Source organism: Ruditapes philippinarum, unplaced genomic scaffold (genome assembly GCF_026571515.1).
Source record: "Ruditapes philippinarum isolate M1 unplaced genomic scaffold, ASM2657151v2 ctg3604_1_1_1_1, whole genome shotgun sequence".
NCBI classification, from domain to species: Eukaryota; Metazoa; Mollusca; class Bivalvia; order Venerida; family Veneridae; genus Ruditapes; species Ruditapes philippinarum.
This window is the reverse complement of record NW_026864919.1, coordinates 201,906-222,468: the sequence shown is the minus strand read 5'-3', so window position 1 is coordinate 222,468 and position 20,563 is coordinate 201,906. Positions and strand designations below refer to the sequence as shown.

Genomic DNA, 20,563 nt, shown 5'->3' with positions numbered 1-20,563 from the left:
TGTTTTATCTATCTATAATCACCCCCTATCATGCATTTAAGTAAACTGTCAAAAGTTAGTGGCCATGCACATCTCTTTCTCCTATATACCAATTGAATACCAATACCCTGGGGATAGTTTGTGTGAAATCTAATGAATCTCAAGTTGTATTTTTATTATTTAATTTAGCATCCAGAGGGTAGACATACATAATCGTATACCCTCCATGATTTTGTACTTTTATCAACATTGATTTTAAGAATAGCTGTATTTTATAGTTGTGCTAAAATAAGATTGTCTTTGGTGTGTAATTAAATTAAGATTTTCATTCATTAAATATCCATTTGGAGCACGTTTTTGTAGTTTTTTTGTTTTTATTATATATAACTTCATATATTTTTATTGGCAAAGTTAGTCATTATTTAAATAAAGATAATCTGGATCTTAAAAATCAGATTTTTTTCTTTGCATTAAGATCCGGAATCACTGCAAGCTTTATGTTCATGTTTTGAATTAAATTACAGATATTCAGTTATAATAGTTAACATTTCAACTTGAAGGCTTATATTGACATGTTAAATCGTAATAAGGCACGTTTTTAGAATTTTATAATTCTTCTAGGTGCATCAACAAAATCTAGCAAAAAAGTGTTGATTTCAGAAATTTATATTTTGATTAAATAAAAGAGAAAAATAAACACGGGAAAACCTTGTGGAAATTCATTGTTGAAATTCCTAATTTGAATTACTTTTTACTGAATACTAAAACTTTTTAAACAGCTCAAGCTTTCAAGTAAATTGTACATTTAACAATGATCAATTACTTGAAATCATATAATTTAAGTATGCCAATTAGTAGATTACTAACTTTCTTTTCTTTTACTTGGCCTTTGACTCATTAAAAAGATTTTCTCATGAAGATTTTGTTTCTATACAAGGCCATATTTTAAATGGTTCCCTATTATTACTCAAGACCGACAGAAGTCACAGATAAGAACATTCCACAAAGCACATCAACAAAGGTTAATTAACTTTCATCTGTTTATTCTAAATCATAGGTAAACATTGATTAGTAACTAAACATCTGCTCAATTTCTGTGATAAAGGTGGGCCCTTTGTCCAATTTGACAGAAACAATTTTTTTTTACCAAGGGCATTTTGATACAGAATTCTGCTTTATATCCATGGTTTATGATACAAAAAACAAAAAAGAAATGAGAATGAGAGTTATCTGGGTTGATAAAACACTTAAAACAATAGGAGAAAAAATGCAATAAAAAACAAAGAATTGTTATATATACCTATGGCTTATCAGAGATTTGCTGACAGGTCCGGTAATTATGTAAATAATGATAACCGTGCTAGACAATATCTCTGTGACCTTATCCACTAGCATTTCTTTCTCTTGGAATAAAATGTCTAGGTATGATTCATATAAGTCATCTGTTTGAAGACTTTGACATTAGAAAATTGCATTACAGACAAACCCTTTTCCTATAATTTAACCAGAGAATTAATATAGCTTCATTTAAGCTTACCTGAAGGTATTTTTTTTAAGGCTAGGCACACCTCTCTATGATTAAAACCCAATTAGGCAGAATTAAATTGTATCATTTACCACAGCATTTTAATACTATTTTCTTTAATGTAGTCCTTTGATAGATTTTGATGAATAGTTTCAATTTGAAGTTTCTTATTAAATTCATGTTTACTAGATCGATGAGGAAAGGCTTTACAAACCATAAATAATTTTAGCTGTCAGATGTGGTGTCATATAAGACTGGGCACTCAAGTAAAATGTTTTTGGTATGTTAATGCATTATCTACCTACCTGGCCGAAGTTTCAGTGAACTTTTATCCACCTATTTTAAATGATAAAGAGCTAGGGTATAAATGGTAAAAAGGTGAAGGTATTTCACCCAATAACATAGCAAACATTGGGTCTAAGTCAGTATTGTAGATAGCAAACTGGAGGTTATTCATAATCTGGTAAAGAAAACATCACAGGTTCCTTAGTCACCCAAGGAAAAAAAATAGCAATGAAAAATATAATGAATAATAAGTGATAAAAAAGATACATAGATAGCTTATAATTTACAGCTTTTCCAGTTCACCTTTGCATTGTGCAATGCATTATAGGCAATTAGTTCAGGCTGTTCATGAAACTAAGCAATTCAAGTATTTTATGTTAAAACAATACATAACCACACAATATGGTTTCCAGTGTCTATTCTAGGATTTGAAAAACGGGGAATTTTTATCGAAATGTGAGGAAATTTTTTTAAATTTTTTTCCCTTTTTTCTCTATGAAAATTTCCCCCTTTCCTTCCCCGAAAAAAGGGGGGTTCTCAAAAAAAGGGGTGAAACCCCCCCCTCGCCCCCCCCCTTTTATTGACATGGGTTTTTGTCACTGAAACCCCAAAAAAGTTCATTTTACTGGGAGGTTTGTGTTTCTTTAGCAAATTTTTATCTAAAAAACATTTTCCCGTTTTGCTCTTCCCATAAGGATTTGTTGAATAAACATGTTCTAACCCGAGCTTTAATATTAAAACTTTCCTCAAAAAGAAAGCTTTACAGTTTATAAAAGTCAAAACCCTCTTTTTAAGGTTCATAATCTTGGGGGAAAAGGGCCCCTGCTACAGCAAAGCAGAGAGATCCTTTTATTTTACAAAAAAATTTAAGGGTCAAAAACAGGAAAAGGGGGATTGCAGTTTTTCAATTAAAGTTTTTCTTGGCTTTTTTTGTGTAAAACTGGCTTGTTTTCTCCCCGTTTAGGAGGGGTTTGCTCAATTAAAGTAGAAGGGTATCTGTGACTTTTATCAAAATATTTTCGTACTTTTAATTTTTCTTTTGTATCCAAATATTAAAATACTGTCCAATTTCTTAGATTATGGGGTTTCTCTAATTTTTTGTGTTTTGTACAAACTTTTTTAAAAAGGTTTTTTTCTTTTGCCCAAATTTTTTTTTTTAAATATATTTTTCTATAAAATGTTTAAACTTAATTGTATGCCTTTCCCGTTTAAAACAAGGGTTTTGATGAAATGGTTGCAATAAATTTTTGTCCCTTGGGATTTTGTGAAAGAAAGGGGGGGACATTTTGTAATTTTATTTTTGGGGCTGCCCAAAAATGGATATAAATTTTAAAAGCGGTTTTTTTTTTTTTGTCTTTAGGCGGTTTTCTGATTTTGGGAAAAGGGTCCAAAAAAGAAAAATTTTTATCAAAAGCCCTTTTTTTACAACAGTTTTAAAAGATTTTTTAATTATGTATGGGCAGCAATCTGTTAATTAATTGAAAAACCCGATTATATTTATTCCCGGGGATGTCCTCCCCGCCCTTAAAAATTTAGGTTTATTTTCGAAATGTATTATTTTTAAAAACCCACGTTTTGGTACCCTTTTTAATTTGTTTATTCTAAGAAAAGAACTTTTTCTTATTTTTTGGAAAAAAGAATTTTTAATTTTTTAGAAAGGCTTTTACTGTGATGAAGGGTGAGGAGGAATTGTGTCTTAAAAAAGGTTAATCCAAAAACGAATTAATGTCGATGATAAACGTAGTAGCCTTTAGTAAGAAATATCTCTTGTTTTACAAAATCATTACAATACTTTTTCCAGTGATTTGAAATTTTATTGAAATGAAATTATTCTGTGTAAAGGGCATTGATTTTGTCAAATTGTAATTGCATTATTAAAAGGCTTTTTATAATGGTTAAATTGAAAATTCCCTGTTATAAGAGATTTAGTGAGTAAAACCAAAACTTGTTTGGGAAAGATAAGAAAAATGATCTTTTAATAGTTTGATATTGTGTTAAAAATTTCTACTGGTGGAGCATTGTTCTCTTCTCCTGTTGTTAGGATGAGGGTTGGGATGTTCAATGTTAGTTCTGCAATCTCAATTATATCTTCACCTGATTGTGTAATAACAGCACTTGTTATGGTTTGATTTTTGGTTTGAGCTTCAGACCAGAGTGCTAAGAGGTTGGAGTGATTGCCAATAGCATTGCTTGATCTTGAAACTGTTTATAAATAAAATCAAATGATGTTTTTTTTCTCTAAAGGATCACTAAAACTAATGGTTAATTGAAATGATAGCTATGTTTGCAGTGAAAGCCATGTTTGCAATGAGACATGTGTCTGTGTTTGTTTTAAGATTTAGAATTGTCAAATCGCTCAAATTCAAAACCAATTTTCAAACTGCCGGACTAGTTTTTTCAGGTTGTAATTGTTTTTGTGATCATTGAGCTTTATAATTTTTGTTGAATTTTTTTGGTTGAGGGTTTAATAGTGCCCTCTTTATTGGAAACCTAGTCTTGTTTACAAAAAATTTCCCCAAAAAAGGTTGGGGGAAAATTCTTATTTGTTAAAGTTTTAAATAACAAAGATGGTTTAAGGGTTTAAAATTTTTTTCAATTTCTAATTTTTTTTCAGTTTAGGCCTACTTTAAAAAAATGTTCTTTTAAAAATATTTAAAATTTATTTAGAGTTTTATTGTTCAATTTTCAAAAAAGCTTTGCCTTGGGCCCAAAAGGCAAGTTGCCCTTTCTTTTAAAACAAAACTTTCTTAAAAGCAAATTTATTTTTATTTACTTTCAAAGGAGGTCCTATTTTTTGCTTTCTTTCCCTTTTTGAAACGTTATCCCGGGATGTTTTTTGGGATCCCAGTTTTGTTTTTCTTTTTTGTTCTGTTTTCCCAAATCTGGCCAAAAATCATGGGCCTTTAAAATTTAGGTTTAAGGGCCCGTAGGGGGGGCAAAATTTATAAAATTGAAAAAATATTTTTAAAGGGGGTGGGTTTTATGAAAAATTTTTGGTCTCAAACCGGGGGAAACGTGGGCCCTTTTAAAGAAAATTTTTAGTGGGTTTAAAACCAGGGGTTGGGTATACAACCATGTTTTCCCCAAATTTGGCCAAATTAGGGAAATTCCAAAGGGAAATGGAACCCAAAAAATTTGTTAACATTGGGGGTTCCCCATGTTGCAAACTTTGCTACTTGTAAAAGGGTTGGGAAAAAAAAGCATGGCCTTCTTAAATGGCAAATATTTTTAAAATTCATTTAAAATTATTCTTATATTCTTACCCATTTTTAAATAAAAAAGTATTTCTTGAAAATAAATATATTTTTATAATTATTATTGCTCAGATTTGTAATTTAAATAAATTAAAGACTAAAAATCAAGTTTTTAAACTACAAAAAAGTTTTAATTTCGTTTTTGCGAAACTTTTTTAAATTTTCCAAAAAATTTTTGGTTTAATTAAATTTTTGGTTTTTAAATTTTGTTAAAAATTTTGTTTTTTAAAAATTTTTAAAGTATGTTTAGGGATTTAATTTCCCTTAGGGAATTAAAGTTTTCCCCTTTTTTTTGATAGGAAATTCAAAAATGATATAAAAAAAATTTTTTGTTCTTTTTAAAAAAATTTTTTCCCCTGAAAATTTTTTGATTTCTATGGTTTATAAAACCCTTTCAAACATTTTTAGCAGCAAAAACCAAAATTGGGAGTTTTTTAAATTAAACCCCAAAAAACCCCCCGTAAAGAGTTTTTATTTTTTACAAATTTTTACAAATTGGGGACTAAAAAGAATTTAAAAAAGATATTAAAATTTGGGGAGCCAACCCTTTCAAAACAGTGTAAGGCCCTTTCCTTTTTTTTTTGGTTAAAAATAATGTAATGATTGGTTTAAAAACTGGTGCTTTTGGGATTGCAAAAATAGAAAAAAAATTTTTTTGGGTTTTGGCCCTTTTTTATTGATTTTTTTTGTAGGTGGGAAAGTGAAACCCCGGGGTGGTTAAAATTTTCCTCTGTCACCCAAAAATTAGCTTTAAATTTTTGGGTCTCAAAAAACTGTTTTTAGAATTTAAAATTTCTTTGTTTTGAATTTTGGGTTTCAAAATTAAAAATTTTTTTCATAAACAAACGATAATTTTTAAAAATTTTTTTAAAAAGAATTAATGGGTTATTGTAGTTTTTTTGGCCCAAAAAAAAATAAGTTTTCATTTGCTTGGGGTGTTTTCTGATTACCAGGGTTCCCAAAAATTTTTTCTGAAAATTTTAAAAATTACGAGGGGGTTATCCCCCTTTGGGGACTTTAAAAAAAACCCCTCTGATTGGGGTAAAATGTTAGGTTTAAAAACTTTTGGGGTTTGTGAAAAAGCTTTACAATGAAAGGTTTTTTCTTCCCTTTTAATTTACAATTTTTCAACATTAAAAACCCGATGTTCTAAAATTCCCCTTGAAAGTTTAAAAGGCCCGTAAAAAAAACCCATAAAAGAAATTTGGAAAAATTTTTCCAAAAAAAGGGGGTCACATTTGGCCCTTTTCAATTTTTAAAAATTTGATTTTAAAAACCCAAAAATTTAAATAGAGGAAATTTTTCTTTTTGACCCTTTAAACAAAAAAAGAACACATTGTTTTTTATGACAAAAAAAATTTCCTTTATAAAATTTTGGGCCCATCAGTAATTGATAAATTTTCATTTTTCTTTGTTCTTTTCCAAAAGGTCATAAAAAATTTATTGATTAATTTTAAAAATGAATAAAAAAACAAAGTCTTCCTTAATTTTTTTCTTGATTGGGGCTTCGGGGGGTTTTAAAAGTTAAAATTTTTCTAATTTTTGGAGAAAAGTGTATTTTGATATCCCTTTAAAAAAAATCGTTCTTATTATTTTTATTTTTTTATTTTCCCCCAAGCTTAAAAGTGAAGTTTTAAAGATTAGCTTTTTCCCTTTTTAACAATGAATATTTGAGATTTCACAAATTTTGTCAATCAGTGAAACAAAGGGGATGACTTTCTTTTTTGGTCATTTAAAATTTGAAATTTTTTTTTCATTTTTTCTCTAGCCCGAGGTTTTAATTTTTATGTGTTGAAAAGGGGTTTTTATAAAAAACCTTATTATTTATTCCCGAAAAAATATTGCAGTTGTTTTTAGCTTTTTTATTTTACATCAGATGGTCATTGATAAATGTTTGACCATAGAATTACAATCATGTAGAATATTTAAGTACTTAGTACAGGTATTTAAGTGAATTATATGATCTATGGGAACCTTGAGGGGGTTATTAACATTGTAGTGGTTAGAGGTCAGAATGGACATCTCAGGACACTGACAGTCCAATTGTCAGGTAAACTGGACACTGACCAATAAATTAATTCAGAAATAGTTTTATTTATTTATTGTATTATAAGTACAGAATGGTGTTCAAAATAAAATGAAAATAAGGACAGCTTATATGTTCTCATGCCATATTTTCACATTGTATAAGATATGCTCTAAATTTTATAATTTGTTACACCCTCAAGAAATCTGCAAATAAGGGTTCTTCCATCTATTCTCTTGGTATCAAACAAACTTAAGTTACTTAAGCTAGAATTGTAAAGGTTTGTTTGGACCTGAGTGTTGATGGGAAAAATCCACTTTGCAGAATTCTGGATAACAATAGATTCTATCACTGTACCCATGTATTTTATTTTGATCCTTGTTTAAAAAAAAACTTGTTTAAAAAAACAAAACAGTTTTGTTAATGATCTTAGTTATTATAATAGCATATCTGACAAATACTAGGATCTGAGGCTTTTGTTCAATGAAAAAAAATTAATGAGGACAAAAGTATTTTATAATAATTTATTTCTGCATGTGCAACATGACCTAATTTTACTTACACCATGCATTTTGCAATGGTATGCATACATCAGTTGGTGTTGGCTGAACTGTATTTCATTCAGGCTAATACAATTAATGGAAATGATAGTCCTGTTTGACATTGATACTGTGTTAATGTATACTAACTGTCAGCAGCTGAAACAAGTCCAAAGTGAAATCTAGTTCATGATGCTTCAGTCTAGGCAGGGAAGAATATTACTGCTGACTTGTAATTTATAGGTTATGAGACATTGGAAACAAATATCTGACTTATAAACCCCCCAAAAAAGAATTTGCAACAGTTCTTTTAAAAGTGCAGGGATTTCAATATCAAAATATACAAAAATTAAGGGTCCAACAGTATATATTATGTATGTATTCTAGGCTTAATGAGGGGCCGATCGCTCTTTCACGCATTGAGAGTATGAACTTTGTACATGTCACCATTCATGTCCTTAAAGGTTATTATCTGCCGAGTGGTGACTTATAAATTTTGAAATGAATGATTCAGTTGACTTTTGTGATGTTTACTATTTTGATGCTCGGGAGGCCTGAGTGAGACATATTTACAGTTTGGCCACATTGATTGTTTTCGTTGGCATAGATAGAAATGAAAACCCTGTTGAGATACATGCATCCCACTATAGAGGTTGGGAAGTCGCATATGATCCAGCATCATTCATTACCTATGCAGACTGCATTCTCTAGAGTAGGCGACGGATGATTGGTCAATCACTGCAAGGCTGCATGTACAGGTTGTCTTGGCTTAACAGGTTTTAGGTTATATGTTAAATATTATCATTAAAAAACACACCTTGGCACAAAGATATTGTCATATATCTGTTTAAAGAGTGTTACCTGTGTGCCGTAATCTGCAGCCATTTATCAACATTAATGTCACATATTATTTATACAGAAAAACAGTTTCTTTATCAGTTTCTTTGACAGGTTCATTCATTTTTTCCCCCACTATACTGGCTAGAGTTTCTCTTGCTCTTCCAAATAGCATTATTCATTTCCTGTATGTCATAATTAGCAAAATATTGCTGACTAGTATGTATGTCATTTTGTTGACCTTGAACAAAAAACATAGCTCATCTCAATTTATATTTATCTTTCTTTTCAACTACATATGCTATTCTTCTTAAATTGGAAAATTTTAGCATGTTATCCATACATATTCACATATTTTGATTAAATTTGGAATTTTCAATTGTTTGGTCATTTGTTGCGGAAAATACCAAGTTTCAATCTCTATGCCAAAAGTAGCGGATTTCTTGCAATTGTGTTTGCAAATTTTGAAACAGAACATCATAATATTGTGTAACATTTATAAGTATTTGTATAAACTTTTAAAATATTATCTCATGTTTGTCTGTGTTACATACTCAGACATAACATACGAGATTTTCACTTGCACATAATTTGTAATGGATTTTTGACATTATGAAATAACTGAACATGAACAGAAAAATGTGATTTTACTGAGGCAGACATATATAAGCAGTATTGATAGTTCATCTTGGGTCACTGACGTGTTGAAATTTTACGAATGAATGCACTTTATTTGTACAAAATAACATATGATTTGGTTTACGGCAGTTAGATAAATGATTAGAAGTAAGTGGGTGTATGTGCCTATAAACTGTAAGATAAACCATGTAATGGATGAACAATACAAAAAGAAGGGGAAAAAAAGAAAGAAAGTGACACATTCTTCAATGTACTAAATTGTAGAAAAAAGATTTAAACAAGTCTACTGTAATGAATCACATACTTTTGTTGTCTGATCAACAAGCTATGAAAAGATACTATCAGAATTTGTAAAAAAAAATTTGTCAAAAATATGTTTATATCTTCGAGACAGAATATATGAGTTTCTTTACAATAGAATTGTTGCCCATATATATATATATATATATATATATATATATATATATATATATATATATATATATATATATATAGTTATTGTCTGTGTATCTCAAGTCTGTTTTGTCTATGTATTAAATTTCAGTTGAGTTTTTATATCTCAATTGTTTTGTAGGCTTTATTTACAGCGTACAGTCACCACTTTTTCCAGGTAAATGTTTGTGATGAATCCGTCCTGTGAATTTGGAGTACAGTCTGTCATAGTTTTTAGAAATTTCAAGGCCAACATGTAAGTTTGAGTGAAAGTGACAATTAGTTGGTACTGGCATGGTTTGCACAAGTCTATCATTATAGCCTTTACATTCTCAGCGCTGTGGGTTTGAATCCCACTGCGGACTTGAAATTCTTTCATGTGAGGAAGCTAATCATCGATGATTATGACTGGTTGTGCTCAGGTGACAGACAGGTAACAGCCCTGAAATAATACAACTAATACAACAGAGGGTACCCGAGGTCTTCCTCTACAAGACAATAACCAAAAGGTCATCATCATGACCTTTGTAAAAGTGGTAGCAATTGACTTGAAAGTCACCAAGAAAATCATCATTTGTTACCACTGCCAGCATTCCTCTTTGCACTTGAATACATAATGTTATATACGTTTGATATTAAAGTACGTCTTAAAAACTTGTAATGAAGGTGTAGAGGACTTTGAAAAGAGACTAATATGAACTGATCAGGTATTTTTATGCTCAGGTAGTTAATTTCAAATTTGAAGGTGTTGAGATCAATGTTTTATTTGAAGTTCCTTGTTTATGTAAACTTTAAAGCCATAATGTTTGTCATGAAATGGCATATACCTCATTATTTTACTTCTTCAATTTAGAAAGACAGTTCAATAGCATACGAATTGAGAATTATGTTACTGAAAAGGATACCTACTTGAAGCCCACTGACTTTCAAAATGTAACATGATCTGTTTGAAAAAACAACTTTGAGATAAATAATTTAAACTGGTGAAATTTAAGTCAGAAATTTTCTAAATGGAACGCTGACGTGTATAATCTGAATGACTTGTACGCAGCAGTTGTTTTTTTGTTCCATATTTGATTATTTGTAAATGATTCTTTCAAAATAATATAGACTTCATTTATGTTTAATGATTGCCCATTAAAGTTTGACACTTTCTGATTTTAGAATTTAAATAAATTCTGGTTATGTATAAGTTTACAGGTCCTAGCTATACAATTCTAGAAAAAAAAAACCCACAAAAGAACATGCTTAACTTGTTTGTTTAAAGAAAGACCCAAGTTAGGTCATGAGGAAATTTAGGCCACAGTTTGAAAGTCATTGTTAGCTATTGTTCTGTCACTTTTTTTCTGGGAAATTTTGATAGTCATTGACACATAAAACCTGAGTTAGTGTTATTCAGCACTTAATAATTATGGCAACTTTCCAGCATAACTGGTGGAGGAAAACCTTAGATGCCCCTTAGATCAAACATCATTTTTCAAACTCAAGTGGGCATCTTGAGTAGACCCACTGACCTTCTGAAAGCCTGCTTGATAGCTTAATAGGTGTATTGCTTGCCATCTAGTAGGCTCAATAGGTAGAGCATTGTAGTGTGAATTGGGCAACCTGGGTTTGATTCTGGGATGGTGCAGACCAGTTAAGTTTTGATTGATCATGAAATCCTTTGTACGGTTGTTCCGACTGTTCCTCTGCTGCGGCATTTGTTCCTTGCTAAAGTTAAGGCAACTAGTTCTGGTAAACTGCTTGACAGCATGCCCTACGTGGTTGCTAAAATGTGCTCTGTTAAATTCAATGTGGCTTGCTGTCATAAGCTGAAGTGAAAACTACCAACACCTCAACCAACTTGATGTTTTCTGTGTAATGTAAAGAAGTTAAACACCACAACTAATGGGTGCGCTTAACCCGGGTGTAGATTTTCCAAGGTTTTTGGCTCAAAATCCTTGGAAAAAAACCTCGGAGTATTGGAACAAGAAAATACAAAACTTTGCTATTAAAAAAACCTTGGAAAAATAGGGAGAGGGTGAAAAACCTTGTAAAAAAATTTCCTAGTTTTTTAAAAAAAAAACCTCGTAAAAAGTAAGACCTCGGAGTATTGGAACGATTTCCAAGGATTTCAGAATAAAAACCTCGTAAAATAATTTCCGAGGATTTTTTTAGAAAACCTTGTAAAATGAGTGACCTCGGAGTATTGGAACGATTTCCAAGGATTTCAGAATAAAAACCTCGTAAAATAATTTCCGAGGATTTTGTTTAGAAAACCTTGGAAAATGAGTGACCTCGGAGTATTGGAACGATTTCCAAGGATTTTTAAAGTGTTTCCGTGGTTTGTTTTCCAAGGTTTTTAAATGAAAACCTCGGAAAGTTTCTCACAACTGGGAATACTGTTATATTTTCGAGGATTCTTACTTAAGGGCATCAGAGAATTTTCCAAGGTTTATTTGAGCAAAAACCTTGGACATTTCTAGAATATCCATGGAAAATCAGAAAATATAACATCCAATGAAATATTCTGAAAAGAGCAATTATATTGTCCTTTTAAGGAATTAAGAAACTTCTTTGTAATAATACAGAGCAAACAAGAGCGATCAGTAATCACATGTGTCGCCTCATGATGGCCAATTTCATGTTGGGACAAATTTTGTGACAGACGGACAGACAGACGGACAGTGCACAACTAGACTTTGTACTGATCATTCCTGTAAAGTTTGGATAAAATTGCACCAGTAGTTTATGAGGAGTAGTTCGGACAAGCTTTTGCGTATCTGGCAACACACAGAAAAAAACTCCTTTTTATCAAAGGGCCAATTAACTCGGCAAAAAATCATTCAACCGGAAAACCCGTGCAATATGCGCAAGGACTTGAGCTACAGATCAATCCTGTAAAGTTTCATTGAAATTGCATAAGTGGTATAAGAGAAGTAGTCTGGACAAACTTTAAAAATAAAAATTATTAAAGGGCCATAACTCAAACAAAAATCATTGAACTGGAAAATGCTGACAATATGCACAACTAGACTTGGTACTGATCATTCCTGTAAAGTTTGGATGAAATTGCACCAGTAGTTTATGAGGAGTGGTCCGGACAAGCTTTTGTGTATCTGGCAACACACAGAAAAAGAAACCTTTTTATCAAAGGGCCATAACTCGGCCAAAAATCATTCAACCGGAAAACCCGTGCAATATGCGCAAGGACTTGAGCTACAATTCATTCCTGTAAAGTTTCATTGAAATTGCATGAGTGGTATAAGAGAAGTAGTCCGGACAAACTTTAAAATTAAAAATTATTAAAGGGCCATAACTCTGACAAAAATCATTGAACCAGAAAATCCTGACAATATGCACAACTAGACTTGGTACTGATCATTCCTGTAAAGTTTGGATGAAATTGCACCAGTAGTTTATGAGGAGTAGTCCGGACAAGTTTTGTGACGGACGGACAGACGGACGGACAGACAGACGGACAGACAGACGGCGGAGAAGTGATCCCTATATGTTGCCACTACTCCGTAGAGGCGACACAAAAATGATCACATGACTCACTTAAACATTTAATGTCAGTGAGAAGTAAATAGCAATGCACTACAAATGAAAAGTTAAGTTAGAAGTCTTTAATGGTAAATATTACACTCAATGTTCAGTTATAATTTTTTGGTATCCGGTTAAATTTTAATGTATTCAAATATCTATCTTTTGAATTCCTGTTCACTCTTCATGATTTTTAAATGTCCCTTAGTTTTTCCCTCACCATCACAGGGGTCACATGTGGAAAATGCTCCAGGATACAATTCCTGAAATAAATAAAGTAAATATTTAATAAAGTACAGCCATTGAAAGAAGTTAGAAAAACAATTATATAAAATCACCACTGGGCGCTTCCCTCTCCATTGGGCGCTTCCCTCTCCATGTGGTCAGGATCAAAGACTTCAAACTACTTGCCTTACAACATTGTATTTTTGACTCCTGAAGCCAGGATGGGCTTCTTCCCTCTGAGGGAGCTATCCAGCCCAGGATTAAGGAACACCTGTGGTTATACTCAGGACAGTTCAGTATATGTAGGCAATCAGAATTACATCATTTAATTTCTTTTTTTATTAATCAATAAAAAAAATGATACATTCCTTAAACGTTTCCATAGACAAAGATATCAGTTCACTGTTGATATATATTGTTTTAAAAAATCAGCACTTTTGTGAAATCCAACACTACTTGAATTACAAGTTGTTCAAGACCATTGATTAAAATGAAGGCTTTAATATTTTCAAATGACCTTTTCTGTAGTTACTTTTAAATGTTTGTCTACTGTTTTGAAATAGTGAATTTAATTTTTTTCATGTTGATTTCTATTTTTTCTTTATCAGTACTTAGTGTCAGGATTTCAAGAAAACTTTGGTAAGCAGTGTGACAATTCTGCGATGTTAAGAAAGAAACGATGTCTGTTACTATTATTTTAGATAATGTCATACTTGATGTTACAACCTAAAGCACTCTAAAAATATTGCAAAAAATAACGCTTTTCATAAGGTGATTCTGATTGCCTACACTAATTGTATCTGTCTGCTCAAAGTGACATCTGTATCAATAAAGCTGGAGAGTCATCATGTAACATTAACAGCATTTCCAACAAAGTATCAATAAAAAAATCAGTTCCAGAAACCTTCATTCATTCAAATTTCAAATTGAAACTTTTAAAACCTAGTTTTAAAACAAAAACATACTGTAGTATATTCCTTGAAGCCTTTCCTGGTCTACAGTTGGCTTCCTTTATCGATGCCTGGATGCCAATGATATACTATGATAAAACACAGCAAAGCTGGATTGCCATCTTCTTGTAGTTTGAAACAGTCTTGCAAACTTGCTTACAAGCTGACTCTGTAATTAAAAATTTGTAGATTCAAATAATAGATGAAAGTTTATAAATAATGTCATCATAGTTTCATGCACTCATCTTGTTCAATACAATCATAGACAAAAATAACATTAATACTCATAAAATATCCTCTAAACAATTGTATTTAAACTAGCTTACATTTAGGTTAAAAATATAGATCTAAAATAGTTTGAATTTAATACTTATTTGAAAAAAAAACAACAACAGATCTTATGCATAAATGTATCTAAAATTATTTACCTGAACCTTTTTACTATCATGTTTCTTTTGTTTATCTTCCTGTCCCAGGTCATTGATCTTTAGGTTCAATTACAACAACCAAACATTTCCTGAATCTTGTCACACTTAGATAAATGTTTTCTTTGAAAATTCCAAAATATGCTCCCTAACATTTAAAACAAGATAGGTCCAAAATTGCTTAAAATAAATCCAGGTTTGCACTATTTCCAACTATAACCACTTGACCCATTAATGTCTGAGATTCAAATTTTTCAACAGTATAACTGAAGGGGCAATCATAATGTGAAACAGGGGTGATCCCAAAATATCAAAGCCATCATCATTTTATTTTTACATTAATTTTATTGAAGGTACAAATATATCAAATGATAAATAAAAGTAAAACTTGAAAATTATAAGAGAATCACAGTTGCAGTGTCATTTTAGACTGTTTTGGATTGTATAAAAACCCAGACTCCCCCTGAATAATCACATGGAACAATCTGGTCTATCCCAGAATGCTCAATGAGAAGATTGATCATGCATAGATTATAAGAGGGAACCACCTGGGTGCCATTAGTTTTATCTGATCAGACTGTGTTATATTCTGTGTGTGAAAACTTAGTGGATGCAGTATTTATTTATCTTAATTATAAGAAAGTATCAAGCATACATATTTTACACATTAATTGTACATAATTATATATGAAAAGGACAATTAAATGAATTAATAACTATTTATGTTTATTGTACACATAATTAATGGCAGAGTAAATTGTAATCTGAATGTATGTCACAGACTTGCTTAGTAGAATATACTATTTTATATGGCATAAAAACATATATTAAAGATTAATAGCATTCTTATTTCAGTGTTGCTTACAGGCTGTCAAGAAACCCTAAGTTAAGTCTATATATAGAAAGAAACTGCAGGAAAAATACTGATGCATTTAGAAACTAATAGACATAAACACTGATTGTTTCTTTTTGTATAATTATAAGTTTTGCTCTTTTATTTATTCTTAAAAATGGAGAAGATATCTAGTAACAATAATTATAAATAATAAAAAAAAATATGAAAATAAAAAAAATAAAATTTTCAAGTCTTTCTGATCATCAGTTATTTGAATAATCTTTATCTTATTATGATTAGTTACAATACCTTTATAGCCATTAATAAAAGGTATTTTATGGCAACAAGGAATTTACATTGTATTTAACTTTTCCATGTTTTCACACTTAAATTTGTTAATTGATTCCTCCCACAAAAATGGCTTCAGAAGATTAAAGTACAAATTTATTGAAAAGGAAGTTGGCCATTGACAATGTCCATACTAAAAATTGATTCCCTGGACCAAATCTCTCCTTTCCATGCTGTTGGACAATTGTTTGCTCTGACCATGGATTAAGAAATATCCATTGGCAATCTACAGTTGGGTTGTTATCTTAGTTTGCTTAAACTGTTGATTATTGCTTTTGATGCCCATTATAAGTTAAATCATGATTATGTCTTAACATTTTCTGAGATGAAATTTAGTTAAGTTCAATTATCCGAGGTCATTTCCAAGCTAAATATTGGCAAAGTGTTTCCAACAAATTTTACGTAAATTTTCTAAGTTCTTTTCCGAGCAAAAAAGTGACAAAGTTCTTATTTCCAAGCTTTTTCCGAGCTGATTTTTGGCAGAGTGTTTAATTCCGAGATAGTTTCCAAGGTTTTCTTTATTTCCAAGGATTTTTATACAAAAACCTTGGATAAATTTTCCAAGGTTTTAAAAAAAACCTCGGAATTAAGAAAAAACCTTGTAAAACTGGTTTATTTCCAAGGTTTTTGAAGCAGTTTCCATGGTTTTTTTCATAAACCTCGGAAAATCTACACCCGGGAAGACAGAAAAATGTGTTGAAAAATGACAATAGCATTAAATACTTTGTGACAAGAACAGTAGGTGTCAAGTGTAAATTTATAGGTGATTATAAATCAGTACCTCCTTCCTGTCATATAAGTGTGGTGTTGCAATGACTTTTGTGTTAAATAAGGAGCTTTTCGAGTATTAATAAGAAATTACCTGTATAAGATTATGAAGTTTTGTTACAGCTAAAGAAGTTTCATTCATGGACTACAATATAATCTTACTTCAAATGAAAGTAGACTATTGTTGCTTGTCATAATTTATAAAGAGTGTAAACTTAATCCTTAAAATGTTTTCCCTTTAAAAAAAAACAACAACAACAAAAAACTGCCCTTTTGGTTTAAATGTCAAATTGTAAGCAAGTACAACAAAAAGAAGGGATATAATTTAAGGTTTCACTATCAACATACATTAATATTGTATAACTAAAGTTTGGTTATTTAGACTTAAAGAAGTTCTCTTTGACAATCCACTTATTATTGACACTGTTGAAATAAATGAATTATTAAATGAATTATAATTTAAGGAAATAGATAGATTTCTAAATATCGCAGAAAGCCATATTTGATATGCTACATTTAAATACTAAATATTTGTCTAGGTGCGCCAAATTGTCCTGCATTGAATTTGGATTGAAGTCATTTAGACAACATGGCTGCAGTGAGGGCTGGCAAAATTGGATTTTGACTTACTTAATGTCCTTTTCACCTAAAGCATTGTTTCTTTACTTGTTCTTATGATATTCATAGAGTAAATTTTGGAAAAAATTTCACTTGTCCATTTATGACCCCCATGCTTATGGCCTGTTATTTTGCCTCTGTATGTTCTAGAAATATACGAAACAAATTTCAATGTTGCTATAACTTGTATCAAATTAAAAAAAACAAAACATCTTCATGTCCAAATAGGTTGGTCATATTTTTCTATATTAGTGAGAAAGGTATAATTTTGTTGTGTGGGTTTAACTTTACATGTTCATGAAGTGTAGAGAGTTTTGACATTGATATAATCACTAGATAAACATGATTGAAAGCTCTAAATCTGACTTGACGTGCAACTCTGAACGATTTGTTGAATGTTCCGAGGTTATAAATAACAATAGTTATTGGCATAATTACAATTAAACTCCACTTTTTTATGGCAAAATTAAGCATCATAAATCAGTTCATTAAGTCTGATCAAGATTATAGATTACGGAATCACGCACATATTTTTATTGACATTCAATCAAGTGAATTTGACGTTTTTACCAAAAACATCGTAACAAACAAAATTAAAGAATTGGCATTTTGATATACACAGTTTGTGATACTTTGGTATGTGTCACATGACCTTAGGTGAAATTGAAAGTAAACATACACAAGAATCTTGTGAATTAGTGTTACATTAAACCTGCTTAAATTATTTTACCATGGTCAGTTTCAAATGAAATTTACAATGGTCAGTACCAAATTTCAAATGGTTGGTACCAAATTAACAATGGTCAGTGCCAAAAATAAGTACCAAATTAAATTAACAATGGTCAGTACCAAGTTAAATACAATTGTAACAAATTAAATTAACAATCAGGTCAGTACCAAATGAAATGACTAATTAACAATGGTCGGTACCCAATTCAGTACCAAATAAAATTAGCAATGGTGGAGACCAAGCCTATAGATCATACAAATTTAGCATGTTAAAGGGGAACGTTTTTATAATTATTGTAGAGAATGTCAAATTAGGACAATGAATTATGCTTCTTTTTTTGGTTGAGAATTAACAGTTTCTATACTACTGTGATGGAAATTCTTTCATGCTGTCTGTTGAACCATATGCCATATTAATCCCATGTACTATTATATTGTTTTCTATTATGAGCATAACCAAATATGGCCTGTTACACATCTAGCCACCTATAATATCCAGGGACATGGCCTTTTGTCGGTGAGTACAAGTATAATGGATTAGTTCTTGCTCCAATGGGAATTTACTACAAGCATGCAAATAAGAGCATTGGTATTTTCCATGTGTTAATGTCACTCATTACAATACAGTTGATGGGCTTTTTCTATTGTCAGAGCAACTGATTCTTAGTTACAAGCAATTTATTAGCTATTCCCTCCATTAAAGCATTGTTATCAATAACCATATCAGTTCTTGTGATCTCTGAATAATTTTTGGAGGGGGGGGGGGGGTGATTTTGGTGTATATGACAATTTATTACCCACATATAATGGTATATTGCTTTTGTTTCATATATAGTTTTTAGAAGAAATTATTCTGTACTATTTTCCTATATATGTAAGGAATGGTTCAAAATTCCTTCATATTTCTTTTAGATATCATCGTACTTTATCACTGTCCTTCAAAAGGCAAATAAAAAAGATGTTTCTTAAAAGAATATGGAGAAGTATATGGCTTGTAGACTTTTGACCCATACAGTCTACCATAATTGTGATATATCATAATATATAATGCATGCTGGTGCAGATTGATGTATATATATATAATAGCTCAGCCCACATGTGTAAAATGTTGAAAGTCATTAATTGTTATGATAACACATCTATCAATGTGCTGAAAGTGATAAAAAGCAACCTTGCATTATTATTTCGCTTTTTTGTCTTATTACTTGCATCCCTATAGGGACACATAGAATGTGCATGATGATGGACCTGTTGTCTGTAATTTTGTGTCTGAACTAACTACATACTTAACTACAGACATTTTGTGTGTGTTCCAGTCAAGCTATTTCTTTACAGAGTTACTGCACTTTGATACCTTGAAATATCACCATTTCATACACTCGTAAAGAGTTACTGCTCTTTGATACTTGAAGTATCTCTATTCCATACACTCATACAGAGTTACTGCTCTTTGATACTTGAAGTATCTCCATTTCATACACTCATACAGAGTTAGTGCTCTTTGATACTTAAAATATCTCCATTTCATACACTCATATAGAGTTAGTGCTCCTTGATACTTGAAGTATCTCCATTTCACACACTCGTACAGAGTTACTGCTCTTTGATACTTGAAATATCACCATGTCATCATACACTGTTAGTGTCTGAAATGATTATTTCAAGTATCAAAGTATTGGTATATGAAATGGTGATATTTAAAGGATCAAAGTGCAGTAACTCTGTAAAGAAATCATTGTTAAACAATGAAATATCTATTGGTCTTGTCTATTCATCTAAGAATCAAATATTATTATCAAAGTTATAGAACATAGAAAACATTGATCGAGGGGCAATTCATAGATGAACAAGTATCAGTATTTTGATGGCCAATTACCTCCTATCACTCATCGCAATAATTTTTGTATCATCCTAGGATTAGCGCACTGAATCCTCTGAATAATGCATGAGCCAGATATCTAGATATTGCAGAGAAAAAATTTCAGAGCTTACAAATATGATTGAATTGAAGCTGCTCTCTTGGGAAGAACATTTAAGCACAATCAAATTAACTTTTATAATATTTCGGGTTTTTCATATGGTAAAGAACAGGTGCTTCATTATCTGGAGTAGCCAAAGGGAATTTTTCAGATGGAGGTCATGCAAATACGCTGACTTTAAACGGGCAGGTGGTTGGCAATATCATTTAAGTTTTACAAGGATCTCTTAATTGTGCCTTTGCATTATTGGCCCAAGCTTCAACCAATGCCATTTATTTTAGTTAGGTTAAGTTTAGATATTTACAGGTTGCTTTATTCATCAGTAGTGGGAGCTTTGACTTGGGGACCAACAAAAATTGTAATTATCCAGCCTCAGATCAGACAATCAGATGGTAAAATCTGAGTCAATTCCTTCACATTGCAGGCCCGACTATCATACCCAGCTATTTTTGGTGCAAGAACCACATTGACAAACAGTTGAAAGTGTAAGGTTCATTTCCCTTGCTATCAGGGCTCTAGGGATGAGGGAATGGAGGGGGTGGGGAGCAGGTCCAGGGGATACCCACCAAGGTTACAATTGATTTGCACATTACTTCTCTGTTAAAATCTTCAATTTTATTGTAATGCGAATTGGATTAAAGACAA

At 31.2% G+C, this 20,563-nt stretch overlaps 1 protein-coding gene and 1 long non-coding RNA gene across 2 annotated transcripts in view; one reads left to right on the top strand and one right to left on the bottom strand.

The window, feature by feature from the left end:
* Nucleotides 1-20,563, top strand: part of LOC132727280 (uncharacterized) — an 88,242-nt gene that overhangs the window by 886 nt on the left and 66,793 nt on the right. The window lies entirely within an intron of this gene.
* On the bottom strand, nt 13,098-15,188 carry LOC132727282 (uncharacterized). Its single transcript, XR_009625324.1, has 3 exons — nt 14,645-15,188; nt 14,232-14,385; nt 13,098-13,304 (listed from the first exon to the last, which is right to left on the bottom strand). It is a non-coding gene; the product is annotated as an uncharacterized LOC132727282 (long non-coding RNA).